Here is a 14,607-nt window from a genome sequence, read left to right on the forward strand (position 1 = left end):
TTAAACAAGGGCTTGATTTTTCTTTCCCACATAACATATTCCTTGAACATCCATCAGATTAGCATTATTTTTCTATGGGCTTGTAGGATTTGGATGAGGAATAATAGTGTTACCCTGATTGCATTACCCAGGTCATTGATTTGGGCTGTTTGGCACAATATGCCTATACTTTTGGGTCTGTTATTTGGAAGATGACATCACTGACAGTGTTGCTATCCATACAAAGTAGTGTGACCAAAGAAAACAATCCATGCATAATCAACAGTCCTTTCTACACAAAATTGAAGCTGCCTGTTTGCTGGTTATCTTGCAGCTGCTTTATACTTTTTGTAAAAACGAAAAGCAAAATCTCACATTTTGTCTGATTGCTGCATTGCAGGGGTTGACATTTGTAAACATGTATTGACATTTGTAATGCACAGACAAGTTGCATTGTCTGCACCTTTATGTCAGATAACTATAGAGTCTTTTTTCTTTTTTACTCCCAGACTCAAGTTTTACGGGATTGGAAGGAACTTTGACATAGAGGCCCTTAGCATTGACCTGGAATAAGAGAGGACTTTGATGTCCTTTTATATATGGGTGCAGGAGTTAGGGAGGCCTCCTGAAAATAGGGTATATAGTTCCCAGAGATCTTTCCATAGTGAAGGGACTGTAGCAAATTGTTAAATAGTTTCTGTGAATAGAGAGAGTATGGTTGGTAATGGTTAGCATATTAAAGATTGCCAATTACTTTAAATATTCCTTCCCGATAGGTAGCAATCTCCTGGATACTATTGCAGGCAGTACAGTAATAAATTGTGGCTCACTTATTCTTTCCTTCTTCCTGAAGAGAGCAGTAGAGAGTAGGCACTAAAGAGAAGGCATTTCTTTTCTGTATTTTATTTATTTATTTATTTATTTATTTATTTATTTATTTATTTACTTACTTATTTATATATAGAGAGACAGACAGACTGGAAAGGAGAGAGATGAGAAGCATCAACTCACAGCTGTGTCACATTAGTTGTTTATTGATTGTTTCTCATATGTGCCTGGTCAGGCATTTTATTTATCTTTTGACATCTAGCCTCATTCCACAAGAATTTAAGAAGGCAAGACATAAAAGCACTAAAATAATAAAATGTTAGGAATATACAAAATAGAATTTGGTCAATAAGTCTCAATGGGTGAGATAAAAAACAGTTAAGACTGGTTTTTTATTAGAGTGCTGAGATGATATAGTATGTAGCAAAGTTTTCACTACAAAGTTTTTACTACTATTTAAAGAAATATAACTTTAATTTTTGTTACAAAACATTGTGTCCATCATATGTAATGTCTAGATGTATTGTAAAATTTCCTTAAGTTAGAAATCAAGTTAGATGTCAAAGAAGTGGTTCACTAGAACATAGAGAGCTTTGCCTCATGAGTATACAAGAAATCCCTAGGCAGGAATAGTTCCTACAGCTCCACAATGCTGAAAGGGGACCATATGGATGTGGTTCATTATGGATGCATTCTAGGCCCTCTGAGATGGCACAATAACTTATTTAGAATTGTTTTAAGTTGTTTAATTAATTCAAGTTTGCTGTCCCAAATTTTAATATTCAAAAGTATTTCACAAATACGAAAAATTTGAGAGCCATTCTAAGGGATCCTTTACAATTGATGCTGAGCTTACCGACTGTAAAGAGAAAAGGAAAAAGGAAGGAACTATATTCTGTTTCATAGTCCCCAAAATAAGCAGAGCTTTTCCTATGATTGAGCTCTAAAATGAGCCCCTCACCTGAGACCTTATATAGGGGTATGTCAATCAGTAGAAGTACTACTGGAAGAGGTAGATGATTCATTTTAGGGAAGACTGGGAGCAATCTAGCCCCCCACTTCAAAACTCAGAGATTTATTTATTTTTTCAGTGCTTAGGGAGGTGATCAGGTTCTGAGAGATTAGTTCACACTAACTAAAATGCACATAAATTGGGATTGAACCAAAATGCTAATTTATTCATTTGTAATAAGAAATGTTGCTGTGTCTGAAGTAGAAATTCTCACATATGATGTGATCAGCATATTTTCCCCTGTGGTTAAGCATGAAATACTAGATCATATTTAGAAGTCTCTTTACTAATTTACTATGAGAGAGAGACACTCTTTTGCCAAGGCATCCAACACTGACGTGTGAAAGACCCATGTGAATTCTGGCTTGAAGACACTTGCCACATGCATTTAGGCTGAGGAAAACCTGACTGGTGGTGACACAGTGGATAGAGCATCGACCTGGACACTGAGAGGTTGGTGGCTTGAGCATAGGCTCATCATCATAATCCTGAGGTCAATGGCTTGAGCCCAAAGGTTGTTGGCTTGAGCTCAGAGGTAGCTGGCTTGAGCCCAAAGGTCACTGGTTTGAGCAAGGGGTCACTGGCTCACCCTGAGCCTTCTGGTCAAGTATGAGAAGCAATTGATAAAATATAAAGTGATGCAGCTACAAGTTGATGCTTCTCATCCCTCTCTCTTCTTCTTCCTCTCCTTTCCTTTCTCTTTCCCTTCCTTTCTATCTCAAAAAGAAAAGAAAAAAGAAAAAGAATAAAGAAAAGACTGAGGAAAAAGGAAAAAGAAGATTTAAATAAGAGCCTGAAGCAAAAAGTATAAGGGCAAATGCTCAAAACCACATCCATATATTTTGTCATGAAGCCTCTTCTTATTGAGGCATAAACAGACCACAAGGCTTAATCCGGTTGAAGCCCCTTCATACAGAAGTGTGAGGCCTGGGAAGATGACAGTCTCCCCTAAGGGCTGAGTCTATCTTTAGCATGAGTACTTTGTATAACTAGGTAGTGGATGGAATTTGGCTTGGAACTTTGTATTGATTCTTCTTTTGTTTTAAAAATTCTTATTTTACTACTGCAACATTTGCTAGTGTGTTGCCTAGGTAACAATATAGCAAGTGCTTTTCACTCTAAGGCAATGATGTATATATATCTTTGGCAGTCTTTAAGACTTCCTCATTTTGGCTGATGAATTATCTTGATTTTGGGGTTATTTTTCAGTTCATATTATTGTGATAACTTAGCAAAGTGTTGCACAACCTTTTGAATATTTGTCTACTTTTGTTGGCTGTTTTGTCAAGTCAGGCCATCCTGTTGTAAGAGCTTTTTATAGTTTTAACACTTGCATGCTTTGTAAGAAAATATTTTGAAATGGGCAGGAGGTTTCTAGATATTCTCTTTTTTTTTTTTTGTATTTTTCTGAAGTTGGAAACAGGGAGGCAGTCAGACAGACTCCCGCATGCGCCCAACCAGGATCCACCCAGCACGCCCACCAGGGGGCGATGCTCTGCCCATCTGGGGCGTTGCTCTGTTGCAACTAGAGCCATCCTAGCGCCTGAGGCAGAGGCCATGGAGCCATCCTCAGCACCCGGGCCAACTTCGCTCCAATGGAGCCTTGGCTGTGGGAGGGGAAGAGAGAGACAGAGAGGAAGGAGAGGGGGAGGGGTGGAGAAGCAGATGGGTGCCTCTCCTGTGTGCCCTGGCCAGGAATCAAACCCGGGACTCCTGCACGCCAGGCCGATGCTCCACCACTGAGCTAACAGGCCTGGGCCTAGATATTCTTCTAATGGAATGCTAAAGACTGGGGATCACTGGGTCATATAGGGCTATATGGGATTTGCCTTTGACTAAGCTATCTTATAACTCTGAAGAAATAGAAATTAATTTTTTTTTTTAAGTGAGAGGAGGGTAGATAGTGAGACAGACTCTCCCATGTGCCCTGACCGGGATTTACCTGACAACCAGTCTAGGGCCAATGCTGGAATCAACTGAGCTATTTTTAGTGCCTGAGGCTGATGCACTTGGACCAGCTGAGCTATACTCAGCACCCAGGGCCAATGCTTGGACCAATTGAGCCCTGGCTGCAGGAGGGGAAGAGGGAGAGAAAGGGAAGAGAGAGGGGGAGAGAAGCAGATGGTTGCTTCTCACATGTGCCCTGACTGGGAATCAAACCAGAATGTTCATACGGTGGGCCAACACTTAATTCACTGAGTCAACCAGCCAGGGCCAGAAGTTAATTTTTTAAACACTGATAGTAAGAAACTTATTCCTGTTCATAAAAAATGTAAAATTTGATTATTATCCAGTGCATATTGACCAGTTTTTAATTTATTTGTAAATTCATTTCAGCATTCTTTACTTGACTGTAAATAAACAGCACCTTGAGTACTCTCTTTCTCTCATTTTAAATACAGTTTAAATTTTAGCTAGATTGAGATTTACAGAAAAGTTACAAAGACAGTAAAGACTTTCTATACCCCTCACCTGATTTTCCTGTTCTTACCATCTCAATCTCCTCTGGTATGTGTTTGTCACAACTAAGGAACCAACACTGGAACATTCATTAAACTCCATAATTTTTTCAGGTTTCATTAGTTTTTCTCTAAAAAAGTTTTTTTTCTGCATCCCATCCAGAATACCATATTACATTTAGTCATCGTGTTTCCTTAGACTGTGATAGTTTCTCAGACTTTCCTTCTTTTTAATGACCTTGACAGTTTTGAGGAGTATTGGTCAGGTATATTTTAGGATGTCCCTTCATTGGAATTTGAGGTTTTTCTCATGATTAGCCTGAAGGGAGGAAAAGAGGGGGTCTGGAATCCAGAGGTAGAGACTTATATAGACCCTTAAGAGAAGGCATCGGTCTGCCAAGAAGCACAGCCAATTCCAGGTGACCCGATAGGATGGGAGCTAGGGAAATAAACACCGGGCCCCATCCTCCATCTTTATTCCATGTTCTGCCAGAGCTCTTCATTGGCTAAAGCCAACCAGAAGCCAGGAAACATGCCCCAACCCACAGGGCAGAAAGCGGAGTGAGGAATGCTTCAATGTGGATATGGAAGCCAACTAAAGCATATCTGGCACAGAAACTTAAAAGGTCTTCATGGTCACAGTGGGGACTCCTTTGGCATCTTTTTGTTGGAAGGTGGTAGCTGTGAAAATAAAAAGATAGCTGCAGTTAACATTTTTAATGAAAATCCTTAATTTCTCTAAGAGTTTAGAGAGGTGAAGCTGGACTTAGTGAGTTATCAGTGTAAGATGAGTCAAGGTCCTTGACCCCTTCCCCCACTTTTTTCCGTCACTGTGGATATGACAAGACATCAGAGGAGAATGGTTACCGGGACCCTAGCTGTGGTAAAAATGCCCCTACACAGTTCCATTTGCAAGGCAGGAAAGGATGGAGCCACTGACTTCCAGGGGACTTACAGACTGTAATAAGAAGCATGTTGGGGTCACTAAGGACCCAAGTCCTTACAGCTCTCCTGAAATGTTTTGGATTGTGGGAGAAGAAACTTAGAATCAGATATGATTTGATACACACACACACAAAAAAATGAACAATTTTTATTGTCTTTGAGTGTTCTAAGTTCATACTGACTCCAGTAGGAAGTAAATAAATAGAGATTTCAGTAAATGAATTGTTCATATATACGTCACTCTTCAGTTTCTTTTGCTTGAGATGGAAAAGGGAAAGTAGTACAGAAAGTCCCCAAGTACCAACATCCAACTTATGTACAACTTGGACTAATGAACTGAGCACTGTAAGGGCTCTTGGTAATCAACTGCGATTGGTCATCAGTGAAAATGGTATCACAGAGTTATTCGACTCCCATGGCAAAGAACTAACCAATGAAAACCCTATGGAACTAGAGCAGCAGATAATATTTAAAGATGAAAACAGGGACCTAGAAACTCCAGAACCAAAAAAGTTTTCTGCAAAAGAGTTAGCTGATGCTTTTTGTCTCACTGAAGCAGGAATGGCAAAGGTACAGGAGCAATATCCTGATACAGAGAGGCTCTCCAAAGTTTACCATACAGTTACCAAAGGCCTGTGATGTTACAGGGCCATTTACAATGAGAAAAAGGAAAGTTTTGTACAAACCTCCCTGATGCCTACTTCAAGAGACTGACTCCAGCAGCAGAATAGAACCCTGACTCTCTAATACCAATCCCATACTCTCCAACAAGTCCGTCACCTTCTGCATCATCCAAGATTGTTTAAGATTGTATTTGAAAATGTTTAAATATTTATATGTATAGAAAGGTAAAATTAAATTTATGTTAAGACAAACATCTGAGTTGCATTTAATAGGCAAATGTACCTGTTCCAACTTACATACAAATTCAGCTGAAGAACAAACCTACAGAACCAATCTCGTTTGTAACCCGGGGACTGCCTGTATCATCGGATGGCAGCCTCCTGATTCTTTACTCTTGTTGGCAAGTGAAATGAAAGAAATCTAGTAATGGATCAGCAGCTTGACGAAGGTCAATCTAAAGATCTCACAAATAGAGAAAATTCCAACTCCAGAGTTAATTAATAATGGCATTCATGTACCAACATTTCTATGCTGCTCACAAAAATTAAGGGATATTTCAAAATGAATATGAAGTGATAAAATATCCCCTAATTTTTGTGAGCAGTATATGTCATGCCAGACACTGAGCTAGGTGTTGGAAATATATGAGGAATAAGATGCTGTTCTTACTCTTGGGGAGTTCAGAACTTAGTGAAGAGACAAGGAAAACAATGAGGAGCTTTAGAAAGACTGTTTTTCTTTCCACCATTGCGGTCTTTCCCTTCCCAGAGGGAAGAACAGGACTTGGAAGGGGAGCCACCCCCTGGGAAGCCTACCAACTGACTGGCCTTGACTGAAGGGAAGGGAAGACCAGTGGTCCAAATCAGATTCTCGGGGCCATACCACAGCTAAGCAATTTTTTCCTAGTTGCCAACTGATTCTCTCTTCAGAATACCTCTCTGTTTTTCTCTTTTATAGCACCTCTCCATGCAGTAAGCCCCCACTTAAGAGTTGATAGGTTTCCGCCACTTGAAGTGAAACGATGTCTAAAGAAACCAACTTTGCCATCAGCTAATTGACATAAACAAGAATTAAATTCCCACACCATCTCATCAGTGTTGTAATGAAATGATGTTATTGGAGGACCTGCTGTACACATATTATGCTGCCTTCAGGCTCTCCAAAATTCACTTCAGGCTTGACCTCCAATTCAGGTTTCCTTCCTCAAGGCCATAATCAGAAGCAATATCCTAAGTACTGTGTTTCATTGCACTTGGCTGGGTGTGAAGCTGATTAAAGTAATTCCCATTAACTTGTGAATGAGATTTAACCATCTTAAAAGGTGTATTTGCATTTTAATAGCAGTCCCTTAACACAAATTAATCTCTAATTGGTAGAATATGTGAGAGTTACTTTTTGTGGGAAGAAGAAGGAGGGGAAATTACTTCTTAATTCTCTAAATTTAAAACAGTTGCTGCTCTCAGAGCCGTTGGATTCTCACCTCCCAGTTGCTCCTCACACAACGCAATTTTGCTTCTCTTCCAGGAAAGCTTGGTTAAATTCAACAGACACCATTATCCTTTGAATAGTATTTATATTTAGGGAAATTCCGGGAGTATCCTTTTGCCTCCCATGCAGAAATCAGGACTCAGATGCCCATCCTCCTTTGCAGATAGGATGCAGGCCTGCCTGTTAGATACCCTCATGCAAGATGAAACTTGGAAGTGAGCAATGTGAATAAACAAGCTCTGCATGGGGCTTCCTTTGTTTCCGATGTCGGGTGTCGGCAGAACTTTCAGACACAGGAGGGTTCAAGACCTGGTGCAGAGTGGCTTTGGTAGCAGTAGCAGTTTCATAAAACCAAATTGCTGGCATTTGGGGTTCAGTGGCAACAGCACCAGCAATTGGCACCATTTATTAAAATAGAGAACACCAGCAACAGACTCCTGATCTAGACAGTTCTGAGGAATGTCTTGGGCACTGTTCCTGGAAGTTTAGCCTTGAATACTGGTCCAGCCATCCTAATAATTCTGTGAACCATATGATATCCTTTAGTATATCAGTTTTTGGTTAAATCAACTAGAATGAAAATCTGTTTGCAACCAACACTTCTTATTTTTGCATTTTCTTTTGCATTTTTTTTTTTATGAAGCTGGAAACAGGGAGAGACAGTCAGACAGACTCCCGCATGCGCCCGACCGGGATCCACCCGGCACGCCCACCATGGGGGCGACGCTCTGCCCACCAGGGGGCGATGCTCTGCCCATCCTGGGCGTCGCCATGTTGCGACCAGAGCCACTCTAGCGCCTGAGGCAGAGGCCACAGAGCCATCCCCAGCGCCCGGGCCATTTTTGCTCCAATGGAGCCTTGGCTGCGGGAGGGGAAGAGAGAGACAGAGAGGAAGGCGCGGCAGAGGGGTGGAGAAGCAAATGGGCGCTTCTCCTGTGTGCCCTGGCCAGGAATCGAACCCGGGTCCTCCGCACGCTAGGCCGACGCTCTACCGCTGAGCCAACCAGCCAGGGCCAACCAACACTTCTAATTGATACAAGAGTCCTCTTAAACTCTCCCCTTTCCTCTACTTCTGAACCTACAGAACTTACAGGACAAGACACTACTTTTTTTTCATCCCTTCTTCCCCTGTCTTAGTTCAGGACGCATCACCTGTTAACCAGATGACTGCAACACTGTCCAAGTTGACTGCTCACCTCCATAATAGCAGCCAGAGTGAGCTTTCTATAATGCAATTTCAATTCTATGACTCTCTGGCTTAAGACCCTTCAGGGGCTCCCTGATGCTCTCAGGATAGACTCAAGGATCAAGTCCAAACTCTCTTGCAGCGGCTTTCAGAATCTAGGCCTGGCTGACATTTCTAGCTCATCTTGGTTATGCCCGTTTCTAACACCTGTACTTCAATAACACTCTTTTTTTTTTTTTTTTTTTTTTTTTTGCTCTGGACCAATAGCAATGGATCCCCTGGGATCTTGTTAGAAATGCAGAATCTCAGCCCTATTCCAGAGTTATTGATTCAGAGTCAGCATTGTAACAAGCAATGACATAATTCGGATGCCTACTCAAGTTTGGGTAGTGCAGCTTAATAGGCGGTGCTCTCTTCCGCTCCGTGACTTTTACACGTTCTGTTTCCTCTGTAGCCTTCCTGTTTTTATGCATTTACACTGCTCTGTAGAATTCACCTTTGAAAACGTCTCTGACTGAAATGCAGAAACAACATATTTCTGACCATAGAACGAGTTTTGCAAGACTTGCAGATGAGTAAACGAAAAGAGTTCTGTCAAGGCTATAAATACTCCCTGATGTCTAGATTCTGGAAAGCCCTCAGGATGCTGCCTTAACAACCTCTGTGAAAGCCCAAGATAACTGAGCACATTCTTTTGCTTTTTATAAAATGCTTTGTTGAGCACTCTCACCCTAGATGGTTCCAAAGATAACCGAAAGCCTGTTTTGCTTCTGTAAAACTGCTTTGACTAGGACTCAGTGGTCAGCAAATTCATTAATCAACAGAGCCAAATATCAACAGTACAACGATTGAAATTCCTTTTGAGAGCCAAATTTTTTAAACTTAAAACTATATAGGTAGGTACATTGTTACTAACTTTTTTTTTTTTTTTTTTTTTTTTTTTTTTTTTTTTTTTACAGAGACAGAGAATCAAAGAGAGGGATAGATAGGGACAGACAGGAACGGATAGAGATGAGAAGCATTAATCATTAGTTTTTCGTTGCGACACCTTAGTTGTTCATTGATTGCTTTCTCATATGTGCCTTGACAGTGGGGCTACAGCAGACCGAATAACCCCTTGCTCAAGCCAGCGACCTTGGGTCCAAGCCGGTGAACTTTGCTCAAACCAGATGAGCCCGTGCTCAAGTGGCAACCTCGGGGTCTCGAACCTGAGTCCTCCCATCCCAGTTTGACGCTCTATACACTGCGCCACGGCCTGGTCAGGCTGTTATTAACTTAATTAGGGTTCTCTTAAGCTGGCCTTTGTGCCTGAACATGGTATTTTGTAGAAGAGCCACACTCAAGGGGCCAAAGAGCCGCATGTGGCCCGTGAGCCGGGGCGTGCCGACCATTGGACTAGGTGTTCACCCCCTCCCCTCTCTTCTTTAGGCCTATAAAAGCAAACCCCTAAGTTCATTTGAGGCCGCAAGTTCTTTAGGATGTGAATCCATTTGTGGTCCCCAGCATTAAATTAAAGACTCCTAAATTTGGCTAATTAATTGTGTGGCAAAACGTTTGTTTCCTCGTTGTCCAAAAATAACATGACTGGTGACAGCTGGGTTGGGGCTTTCACTTGTTACTCCAAACATGGCACTTACTTCTTTGTGCTGGTAATAATGTTTTTACCCCACTGAACAGGGGTTTTCTATTCCAGATGTACTTTAGAGTAAACCTGAGAACTAAAAACAAAACAAAACAACAAATTTCTGAGTCCTGCCCCTAAAGAGTTTGTGTTTAATTGGTTTGGATAAGGTCTAGAGACTGGTATTTTAAAAAATATATCCCAGATGATTATAATGTGGAGCCAAATTCCAAACCACCACTCTAGACTTTAAGGTCCTTGAGGACAGGAATTGTGTCTTATTCACTGTTATATTCTCAGAGCCATTCCCAATGCCAGGTACTTAACTATGCTAGTAGATAATTGTTGCCTCCAGTTTCTCAGCAATATGGAATCAGATTTGTATTGTGTACACCATCCTACCTTTCAGCCTGTTCATCTTGTTAAAACATGGACCCATTTCTTGAGGAAAAAAATTTGAACTGGTAATTTGAAACCTATCTAATCATTCTGTTCTTCAGGCAGTTTGATACTGATGTAATGAAGCAGGTTTATAAAATTGGATGCTAATAGGCACATTGTTTTCAAACACTATCTCCACACACCAGTTCCAAAAAGCATAGCTACTAATTCTTGGTTTATAAATCTCTTGGGTCCTGAGAGTTCACAATATTGAGGAGGTTGATAGATCAACACAACTATAACAAGTAGGTTTTTTAGAAGTTAACCATGGTTTTATAGGAAATTTAAAAAAAAATACATTTTTGATCATTCAGAACCACCTGAAATCTAGCTAACAAAAGTCCTACAACTAGGATATAAAAAAGCCACTTCAAGAGTGGTTGGAGCCTGACCTGTGGTGGCGCAGTGAATAAAGTGTCAACCTGGAAATGCTGAGGTTGCCGGTTCAAAACCCTGGGCTTGCCTGGTCAAGGCACATATGGGAGTTGATGCTTCCTGCTCCTCCCCATCTTCTCTTTCTCTCTTTCTCTCTCTCCTCTCTATAATGAATAAACAAAAAAATCTTTGCCTGACCTGTGGTGGCGCAGTGGATGGAGCGTCGACCTGGAAATGCTGAGGTCGCCGGTTCGAAACCCTGGGCTTGCCTGGTCAAGGCACATATGGGAGTTGATGCTTCCAGCTCCTCCCCCCTTCTCTCTCTGCCTCTCTATCCTCTCTCTCCTCTCTAGAAATGAATAAAAAAAAAAAAAAAAAAAGAGTGGTTGGAGAAGCATAGATGTGGAATGGGCTGGTCCCACACCTACATGTGGCAGATAAAATTGGGAGGGATATCTTGGCTACCAAAGTCCCCCCCTGAAAGGGAAGGGGTCCCAGCCCCATACCAGGCTTCCCCAGCCCAGGGTTCCAATGCCAGGAAGAGAAGTCCCCATAACTTCTGGCTATAAAAACCACCAGTGGGGGTTTTGGCTGAGTGAGATGGAGGGCTCCTGGAGTCCCAGGCAGTTTCTCTCCAAGAACTCACACATGGACTTACTCAGACTTACTCCTTCTTAGTTCCAGCACTGGACCATCAGCTTGAAGGGCAGCAGAGACATATGGGGAAAAACTGAATTGTTTGGCATCAGCGCAGAAGCTGGAGGGGCAGCTCTCTCCCAAATAGAAGTGCTAACAGAGACCATTGTTCCTTTGTAGAGCCCTCCCTCAACCACGGAGCTGGCGAGTGGGCACCATGTCTGAGTTTCCATCAGCCAGCCTATCCCTTTCCCTCCAGCCGTGGTGATTCCTGAGACCCTTCCCCATCAACTTGCGGGTCCATCCAAGCTCTTTTTAGTGGTTTTTCCAAATAAATGGTATGTTTTGGCTTATGCTTTAGACTTTTCTAAAATCTCTCAAACAAGCAGCATCTGTTCCTGACCTTGGTGTGCCCCATACTTCTCATTAAGTGGCCTCAGGCTTGGCACTAGTGACAGCAGTTTGCAACTTGGCCTTTTCTGGCCAACTCCAAGCCCAGTACAACTAGCAGACCATCTGAAGATCACTTTGTAGATCATGCCAGGGGGCTCCTGGCAGAATACAGGCAATGACTGACCTTGGCCTGTACCTCCCAGGAGGCCCCAGAACCAGAACACCTGGTGGACAGATTCAGACAATGTTGAAGCACAGCCCAACCACTTTCACAAACATCACAATCAAGGGGCAGGCTCAGCAGGCACCAGAGCACTACTAAAGTTAAGTCTTGCTCTATGGGGTAGCCCCCAGCACAGCTTACCGCCATGGTGGTCACAGCCAGTCCTTGTTGCTGATCGGCCTAGTGCTAAATTTTTCCCAATTGACATGTCAACAGCAATCAAGGCTGAACTACAACAGCAGGGTGTACACAGTCAATGGGGAAGAGACTCACCTGAGTGCCCAGCTGAGGTAAACAATGAGGCTGTGCCACTGGACCTTACAGGACCCTACTACAATAAGCCATTATACAATAGCCTGGGAGACATAGCAGCTTTGCCTGATACATAGAAACAAACACGGGGAGGCTGTCAAAATGAGGAGACAAAGAAACATGAGCCCCAAAAAAGAACAGAACAAAACTGGAAAAAAAAACACTAAACAAAATAGAGGCAAGCAATGTACTAGATGCAAAGTTCAAAACACTGGTTATAAGTATGCTCAATGAACTTAAGGAAAACATAGATGAACCTAGAGAAAACTTAAACAGCATAAAAAATGACATGGAAACCATAAAAAGAACCAGTCAGAAGGGAAGAATACACTAACTGAAATGAAGAATAATTTACAGGGAATCAACAATAGAGTAGATAAAGGCAAGACCCAAAACAGCGATTTGGAGTATATCAAAGCAAAAAACAACCAATCAGGATATCAAAATGAAAAAAGAATCCAGAAAGATGAGGATAGTGTAAGGGACCTCTGGAATAACTTCAAGCACACCAACACTTGCATCATGGTGGTGCTGGAAGGAGAAGAGAGAGAACAAGAAATTGAAAACCTATGTAAAAAAATTAATGACAGAAAACTTCCCTAAACTGGTGAAGTAAATAGACATACAAGTCCAGGAAGTAGAGCCCATAATAAGATGAACCCAAAGAGACCCATACCAAGACACATAATAATTAAAATGCAAAAGTTTAAAGACAAAGAGAATATTAAAGTCAGGAAGAAAAAAGCAGTTAGTTATCCATAAGAGAGCTCCCATAAGACTGTCAAGTGATTTTTCAACAGAAACTGCAGGCCAAGAGGGCAAATTGGCAAGGAATATTTAAGGTGATGAATAAGAACCTACAACCAAGATTACTCTACCCAGCAAAGCTATCATTTAGAATTGAAGGACATATAAAGAGATTTCAGACAAGGAAAAGCCAAAGGAGTTCATCACCACCAAAACAAAATTACATGAAATATTCAAAAAAGATCAAAATATGAGTAAAATGGCAATAAATACGTATCTATCAACAATTTAATCTAAAAAACAAAATAAACAAGCAGAACAGAAACAGACTGATAGAGAAAACATTTTGATTGTTGTCAGATAGGAGGGATGTTGGAGGGGTAAGTGAAAAAGGTGAAGGGATTAGAAGTACAAATTTGTTGTTACAGAATAGTCATGGGGATGCACAGTACAGCATAGGGAATGCAGTCAATAATATTCTAATAGCTATGTATGGTGTCAGTTGAGTATGGAATTTATTGGGGTGATCACTCAGTAAATTATAAAATTTCTAATCACTTGAGTGTACACCTGAAACCAATATAATTGTATGTAAATTGTAATTGAAAAATAAAAAATGATTTAAAAACATTTTGGAAGAGTTTTTGAAGTTTACACACTATTTTCTTAAAAATTTAAAGTACCTCTTTAGAAATGCAAATCAAAACTACAATGAGATACCACCTCACACCTGTTAGATTAGCTATTATCAACAAGACAAGTAATAGCAAATGCTGGAGAGGCTGTGGAGAAAAAGGAACCCTCATTCACTGTTGGTGGGAATGTAAAGTAAGTACAACCATTATGGAAGAAAGTACGGTGATTCCTCAAAAAACTGAAAATAGACCCTGGCTGGTTTGCTCAGTGGTAGAGCATTGGCCTGGCGTGCGGGAGTCCCAGGTTCGATTCCCGGCCAGGGCACACAGGAGAAGCGCCCATCTGCTTCTCTACTCTTCCCCTTCTCCTTCCTCTCTGTCTCTCTCGTCTCCTCCCACAGCCAAGGCTCTATTGGAGCAAAGTTTGCCCGGGCGCTGAGGATGGCTCTATGGCCTCTGCCTCAGGCGCTAGAATGGCTCTGATTGCGGCCTAGATGGGCAGAACTTCGCCCCCTGGTGGGCATGCCAGGTGAATACCAGTCAGGCGCATGCGGGAGTCTGTCTGACTGCCTCCCCATTTCCAACTTCAGAAAAATACAAAAAAACAAAAACAAAAACAAAACCAACCCCCCCCCCCAAAACCTGAAAATAGAACTACCTTATGACCCAGTAATCCCTCTACTGGGTATATACCCCTAAAACT

The sequence above is a fragment of the Saccopteryx bilineata genome, chromosome 4 (assembly GCF_036850765.1).
Source record: "Saccopteryx bilineata isolate mSacBil1 chromosome 4, mSacBil1_pri_phased_curated, whole genome shotgun sequence".
Taxonomy (NCBI): Eukaryota; Metazoa; Chordata; class Mammalia; order Chiroptera; family Emballonuridae; genus Saccopteryx; species Saccopteryx bilineata.